Genomic DNA, 8753 nt, shown 5'->3' with positions numbered 1-8753 from the left:
CTTAATTTATCATAAGTGATAGGTTTAACAATGAATTATATGTTCCATAATGCTTCTAAAAATTTATAACGTGATTAGTCGCCCATTAACCTTGGATATATAACATATATCTTTTCTAAAATGTTAAAAAGGTTTAATATTGTTATAACGTGTTTTATCATCTTATAAACCCTTAATATTAGACATATCACGTATGATGCTTTATAAAAGATTAATTTAGTGAACCAAATATTTGTATATTTTAGTTAATATATTTTAAGCCCATGTCTTGTTTTATAAAGTATAGATCACACCTTTTTGAAAAGAATACCTTTTTATTATAACCCTTGCGTGTAGTGTTTTTGAAAAGCGAACGCTCTTTTCGTTAGGCTTTCTTTTAGCTTTACGTATGGTGAATGTGGTATGTTATTGAGTGGTGTTTGTTCTTCTTGTTTGTTATGTGATGTTTAGATATTGATCCAGTAGTTGAGAATCAAGATATATTCTGTGGAAGAACCTCAAGTTTTCTATAAGCAAGGCAAGTGGACTTCTCCCTCTGCATACTCTGTTTGATCCCAAACAATACATTTAATAAAGTTTACTCTTTTGGATATATATGCATAACTTGACGGGTTACCTATTTAGATAACCTTTCCAACCTTACTCCTTGTTTAACCTGGGATTATGATCTAATCAAGTAGCTATGCTATTGCTACAACTTTAAATTTATGCAGTCACTCCTGTTTATGATATTAATGTTCCAAATGGTAAGATTACTTTATTGTTGTTAACCCGATGGTTAAACAAGATTATTGCATATTAATTGGAACATGGAGTGACCACCCGGGAAAACAGTGCTACCATGAGAACTATCATGGCTCTGGTCTTGGCTAAATAACTAGGGAAGTCTTATGTTGGGTGCTGGTCGTGGTCGACAGGAACGGGGGCATCTGGCAAGCTCTTATAGTTCCGGCTCAGGCAGATTGGATACGGGCATAGTTCCCAAAGCTTTACCCTGTAGTCTGGACTATAAGTTGGTTACGGTAGGTGTGCCTTATGCAGTTTGACCATTTCCAGCATTTACGTAATGAGGACTCTAGGGAGAAGCCTCGTAGTGAGACCCTGGCCATTCACCTCGGAAGTGAATAAGGGTCTAGCTAACCCGGGCTAGAAGGGAATCGCGACTCATGGGTAAAGATGCGCCACCTCTGCAGAGTGTAAAACTGATATATCAGCCGTGCTCACGGTTATGAGCAGCCTGGACTCCTCACATGATAATTGAACTTGAAGATGGAAATAAATCGAGATCCGATGATCTGCCAATGGTTTGCTTAAGTGGTTTCACTTAAGTGTTTTTGAAATACTCTTGTATCTTTGCTTAATGGGAATACTTGGGATTCACACTTATTAGTAAGACAGGTGTTGTTAATAAAATGTTGACCAACTAAAATGCTTACTGCTCAACCTCAGCCGCACCTTGTTAGACTTGCATTAGTTTTTCTCCCACTTGCTGAGCCCTGACCATAAGTGAGCTCACCCTTGCTTAATTTTGATCAGAAGTTTGCAGATGAAGATATGATGCTGAACTCCATGGATGCTAGTCTAGTGATACCCCCCCTGTGGATGGATGTCCATGTTTCGCTGTACTTTGATGAATAAAGGTTAAAACATTATGTCTGTTCGAAGTGTAATATGTTAATATAATCGTAATTTACGCTTTTATGCATTGTTCTTTTGATATATTACACTTGTGACGTCAACATATGTGTGGAAATAGATCCTGGCACACATATGCTATGCACCCGGCTCTGCCCTTTGGAAACGGGTGTGATAGAAGTGGTATCAAAGCAATGTGACCGTAGGTCGCTAGATTAGTTAGAAATGGAAAGCCCAGTCAGTCTTTCAAAGCTTGATATATTTTGCTCCATAAAAACTTACTTTATATCAAAACTCGTCTCTTTTATTTTCAACTCTTCTTGTCTGATTCTTTTTCTATCAGAAGATTCTAATGAGAAGCATTGCAAGATGATCAAGCTAGGATTGCGGAACTTGAAGCGAAGTTTGCCAGAAGAAACCCTCTCGAAGCTATCGACGATGCCCTATTCTCTATCTTATCCCCACTCTGCAAGAAGTTTTGTTATGGATCCCCTAGATCTATTATTTGACTTCTTGGCTAGGTTGATAGGATTGTTCTTTAGTATTGAGATTTTCGCCTAGATCGGTAAAGACGACATTATATTATAGTGGTTTTCTAATCCATAATATTGCTATAAAACCCTTGACTTCTTATACTTTTGTTTCCTTGCCATTGTATTGCCATCCTTAGGCAATATCTACCTTGATATATTAAACTTTTGTCTCTCTACTTTTCTCCTTGATAATGCTTTCTCCCTATTGAATTCTTATACTTTTATTTTCTTGCCATTGTATTGTCATCCTTGGACAATATCTACCTCGAGATATTGAACCCTTTGTCTCTCTACTTGATAATGCCCTTGTATTTTGTATCCTTAAAAAAAGGAAAAAACTTTCTCATATCCTTGGTTGTATAATTTATCCTCGCTTCACCAGTTAGTGGTTATCTTATTTCATTATTGGTCATTAACAATAATGTTTTGGTCTTGTCTAACTCCTTGATAATTCTTACCTGACTCCTTGACTTTATAATATCTTTCTTATTCCAAACCTTGTCTCACCTTTTGTTTGGTTGAATGAGTAGAATTGGATTGTGTTGTGCTGGTATGTTTGAATTCATTGTCCTTTGTGTTCATGTTTGATTTACTTCTTTGAAATGATTGTTGGTGTATTGTGTGACTTTTGTCCACAATGGCATCAGTTAGCTAGGTAAAACCTTAGATAAATGGGTTTTCTCTGCTCTCTATAATCTGTCTTTACTCAACCCTTTCGTCCCTCCCATTCTTCCATACCCATACAGATGTCAGACCTTGGAATGATAACTACAAGTGATGTCACTAAATGCAAAGAATGCGGTGTGTTGACAAGTCAAAACAACACTATAAATAAAACAGTTGATGAACAAACATTCAAGACACAACAGGATGCACAACCAAACCAACAGACAAGTGACCTTGGAACATGTTGTTGTTGCGAGTACTATGGAATTCCTTGTCGCCAGATCAGTACAAACGAAAGTGAAACTACAAAATAGAAGAACATGATTTTATTTTCTGGCATAAATAGACAGATGTTCCCCCAAGAACATCTAATAGCAGATTCTCTCGTATCTAATGCACTGTCAGTTGATGAATTGCAAAGTATGCCAAAAAGGAAACATCACAAGGATGCCCAGCTACAAGAAGAAGCACATGAGTATTACATTGATGGATGGACGATCACTTGCACACAGTTTCAGCCTCGTGTTCGCATCAGGTCCAAGAAACAAAAAAGGGAAACATGGAAAAAGTCAAGAAATAACTTCAAGAAAAGCTTGCTATCAATGTGGACGTGAAGGTCATTACTTCTGTAACTGTCCTGAGAAGAGTTCACTACCGGATACCTCCGAGATAAAGCTATCTCAATCTCCACACATGGAATATGAACAAAAATGTACAGAAACTTCTATCAACATCGTGAAGAACAACAAAAGGAATAGTAAAATGTTTGGATACATGAGTAGTCCACCCCAACCACAAGCAAAAGCCCTAAAACACATTGATACACAAACAGAAGAATCAAGCCAGACTCAGCTATGTGAGATACAGACACTCAATCATTCTTCGTCACCTGTTGGTCAAGGAAAGTTGACTCGCAAAGAACTCAAAGCAAGAGGTGCTTGCTACTACTGCAAAAATGAAGAACATATTATTCGCGAATGCCCCAAGAAGCGTCTAGACCAACTAAAGAAGAAGACGGTGAAGCAAGACCCAAACAATAACCCAGAAGACCAACCATTTTATAAGTATGATGATGAAGGTCGCTTGATTAGTATACATTTTGGAGCAAAGAAGTAAGGAAGTTCCTTAAGTTTGGAGGAGTTCAATGTGAACTAAGAACCTACAAATAACCATGTATCTCCTTTGCTTTCGTGCTAGCCTTTCTTAATCTCGAGGACGAGATTCTTTTTAAGGGGGTATGTTTGTAACACCCTAAATCTAGCAAAAACAAACAACCCTATTTGGATTATTAAATTTTAGTAGAAAGGAAAAATATTTATGTTTTCAAATAAGGAGAACCTTGATATATATGATTTGAAGAATTTCTTAAATAGATAAAATTACCAAGTGTTTGTTACACTCATGCCGAAGCATATATTTTGTTTGAATTGATTTGAAAATCCAATTTATGAATTCGATCTTGTGAAGAAAATCTCATTTTACAAAACAATAATTAATTGCTAAAATAAGGTTTTTTAATAATTCTAGTTTATAATGGTAATCATGGTAATAAATCTTTTATTGAAGTGTTTGTTTCTTTTGGAATGATTTTTGGACTACTCATAGTTGATATTGAACATCATTTCTTCTTAAATGGAAATCCTAATAAACAATATAATAATTAATAGTAAAAAAAATAAGTATTTTATTTATAAATAGTTTTGAGTTAATTTTTATAAATTTTTAAGGTTATTTAAATGTATATTTCGAAATTTGAAAAGGAAATAGAAAAAAGAAATAAAAACAAACAAAATGCACGGTCGTTCTACCAGGCTAGCACATTCCTCTCCCACTCTCTCTCCTCTCACCTCCCAATGACGCATGGGACCCATGACACTATTCCTCTTCTCCTCCACTTTCTCTAACGTTGCTCTGTTCGCAAGAATCAGCAGCAGCAGTCACCGTTGATTCAGCCCATATCCCCTCGCTGGCCCAGCGCCCAATCAGTCGCTCGCCCGTTCCTCGTCACGACGGTTTCTTTCCCAGCCTTACCTCCTCTATTAATGGAGATTTCAATCACGACATTCAACACCACAGCAAATAGCCTTCAAGGCACCATCAAGCCGGCACCCGACGCCCTCTCCCCTTCCTCTGCTCGACTATAAGAGCAGACCCGTCCGCGCTTCTCAGCTCGCCAGCTCCTCTCTTGCTTGAGCTACTTGCTACACGCCGCGCCTGCTGCTCTCTTCTCACCAGTCGTCGGAGCTCTGCTTCCCATCAACAGCGTGACGAGTCCCTGTTGCCCTTTGCCATACCTTTGCCCTTCACCACCGGTGTTTCTTTCTCTGTTTCCTGGCGCTGCCTACGGCTCGTCGTCATTGCCGTCTGACCCACCTCATCGGAGCCGCGCTCGTGCACATCCACGACATCGCCGGTTCCTCACCTGTCCGTCACCCAAGCACGCCGTCGTTGAAGCCTCTTTCAGGCAGTCTCCTTCGCTCAGTCCTGGTGCGGAGATCTCCTGCGACCCCGTTCCTTGCTGCTGTGTCGATCCAAGGTAGAAGAAGGTGAAAACAAAATCACAATCTACCGCTCCAAGTATATGTTTAATCACATATAGACCTTGCGACATTATTCATATTTTAAAATATTTATTTGATACTCAAATAAACTAAATACTATTTTGTTAGCTTCGTAAATTTGTGCTAAAACTTCAAATCAGTGTTTGCAACAATCTACATATTTTTGTAATTTAAATTTGATTAGTGATAATTATAATTGATCTATGGTAGTTTTATAAATATGAAAGGAAAGAAGGATTACATATTTTTAACCAAAAAAATAAGAGATTTATAGTGTTATTTGTAAAAAAAATACAAATTTACTAGCTACCTCTCCTAGTCTACCATTATTTATGTGTAGATCAATGTTAAAATGTACATTTGGAACCAAAATAAATTAGAAATAGTTTTGTTAGTTTCATAATTATGTAATAAAGCATTTTTAATTAATGATTCCAACAGCTCACGTATTTTCATAATTTAATTCTTTATTACTGTTGTTATACAAGAAATATTAAAATGGTATTTTCAGTAGATATCATATTTTCATAATTTAACAATGTTTATTATAGATGTTTAAGTATAGCCTTCTTGAATAGAAATTTAAAAGAAATTGTAGACCATATGTTACTTAATAAAATAAAAGATAAATATATGTATAATTATATTTCCCTTTAAACTTGATTTAGCCTTATATTCAAGTTCTTATAAATGATGATATGTTATGTCTCACAATGTTTAAAAGTAATATAGAGCTTTTTCTAAAATAAGTGTTAAAATAGATTAATTAGTGTTCTTGTTTTTGTAAACTAAAATGATAGTTTATACTTTTTCCTTTGAAATGATTTGGGTCATATGTTCCTAAATTGAAACTAAATATAATCAATAGATTATTTATATTTTCTCACAATTTAATAATTAGATTACGTTACAATTTGTCCATAACTAGTAATGTAGGCGTGATTAATCCGTTCATCACATTGAATCCATATTTTATATATATATATAATTTAGTGGTCCCTAAAGGATAAAATAAATAAAATTAGTGTTCATGTTCTTTTTATAATTAAATGTTAGTTTACATATTTGTTTTGTATATAGCTTTCTTAATAAAGAATACATGACATGTACTTTCTAATAAAAATAAAATATAATTGTTTGTTCATTTTCTCCTACATAAAAGTTCATTTAAAACATATACCATAACTTTCCATAAATAGGTGTTTAAAAATAATAATGACCTTTGCACATAAAATCTATTTAGACTTATATCTTAATTTATCATAAGTGATAGGTTTAACAATGAATTATATGTTCCATAATGCTTCTAAAAATTTATAACGTGATTAGTCGCCCATTAACCTTGGATATATAACATATATCTTTTCTAAAATGTTAAAAAGGTTTAATATTGTTATAACGTGTTTTATCATCTTATAAACCCTTAATATTAGACATATCACGTATGATGCTTTATAAAAGATTAATTTGGTGAACCAAATATTTGTATATTTTAGTTAATATATTTTAAGCCCATGTCTTGTTTTATAAAGTATAGATCACACCTTTTTGAAAAGAATACCTTTTTATTATAACCCTTGCGTGTAGTGTTTTTGAAAAGCGAACGCTCTTTTCGTTAGGCTTTCTTTTAGCTTTACGTATGGTGAATGTGGTATGTTATTGAGTGGTGTTTGTTCTTCTTGTTTGTTATGTGATGTTTAGATATTGATCCAGTAGTTGAGAATCAAGATATATTCTGTGGAAGAACCTCAAGTTTTCTATAAGCAAGGCAAGTGGACTTCTCCCTCTGCATACTCTGTTTGATCCCAAACAATACATTTAATAAAGTTTACTCTTTTGGATATATATGCATAACTTGACGGGTTACCTATTTAGATAACCTTTCCAACCTTACTCCTTGTTTAACCTGGGATTATGATCTAATCAAGTAGCTATGCTATTGCTACAACTTTAAATTTATGCAGTCACTCCTGTTTATGATATTAATGTTCCAAATGGTAAGATTACTTTATTGTTGTTAACCCGATGGTTAAACAAGATTATTGCATATTAATTGGAACATGGAGTGACCACCCGGGAAAACAGTGCTACCATGAGAACTATCATGGCTCTGGTCTTGGCTAAATAACTAGGGAAGTCTTATGTTGGGTGCTGGTCGTGGTCGACAGGAACGGGGGCATCTGGCAAGCTCTTATAGTTCCGGCTCAGGCAGATTGGATACGGGCATAGTTCCCAAAGCTTTACCCTGTAGTCTGGACTATAAGTTGGTTACGGTAGGTGTGCCTTATGCAGTTTGACCATTTCCAGCATTTGCGTAATGAGGACTCTAGGGAGAAGCCTCGTAGTGAGACCCTGGCCATTCACCTCGGAAGTGAATAAGGGTCTAGCTAACCCGGGCTAGAAGGGAATCGCGACTCATGGGTAAAGATGCGCCACCTCTGCAGAGTGTAAAACTGATATATCAGCCGTGCTCACGGTTATGAGCAGCCTGGACTCCTCACATGATAATTGAACTTGAAGATGGAAATAAATCGAGATCCGATGATCTGCCAATGGTTTGCTTAAGTGGTTTCACTTAAGTGTTTTTGAAATACTCTTGTATCTTTGCTTAATGGGAATACTTGGGATTCACACTTATTAGTAAGACAGGTGTTGTTAATAAAATGTTGACCAACTAAAATGCTTACTGCTCAACCTCAGCCGCACCTTGTTAGACTTGCATTAGTTTTTCTCCCACTTGCTGAGCCCCGACCATAAGTGAGCTCACCCTTGCTTAATTTTGATCAGAAGTTTGCAGATGAAGATATGATGCTGAACTCCATGGATGCTAGTCTAGTGATACCCCCCCTGTGGATGGATGTCCATGTTTCGCTGTACTTTGATGAATAAAGGTTAAAACATTATGTCTGTTCGAAGTGTAATATGTTAATATAATCGTAATTTACGCTTTTATGCATTGTTCTTTTGATATATTACACTTGTGACGTCAACATATGTGTGGAAATAGATCCTGGCACACATATGCTATGCACCCGGCTCTGCCCTTTGGAAACGGGTGTGATATTTACCCACTCATGTTCTGATTAATCATAATGATCTGCATAGGTTAATTTTGATGGGACCCAATAGGTTACCCTAGTTTGTCTATCTTTATACCTTGTTTACCACTGAACTTTTTGGGTAGTACTTGCTAGTGCTTTATGTGGTTTTGGGTATGAAGATACATTGTTCACGATTATACTTTTACTATCTGTTTATTATCACTGTTCATGATAAGATCATTATGTTAATTGGAACATGGAGCGACCACCCGGGAAAACAGTGCTACCACAAGGGTTTATGGACGCCCTTGGCTGAT

The sequence above is a fragment of the Zea mays genome, chromosome 6, assembly GCF_902167145.1.
Source record: "Zea mays cultivar B73 chromosome 6, Zm-B73-REFERENCE-NAM-5.0, whole genome shotgun sequence".
NCBI classification, from domain to species: Eukaryota; Viridiplantae; Streptophyta; class Magnoliopsida; order Poales; family Poaceae; genus Zea; species Zea mays.
The sequence above is the reverse complement of the archived record's forward strand: the minus strand, read 5'-3'. Positions refer to the sequence as shown.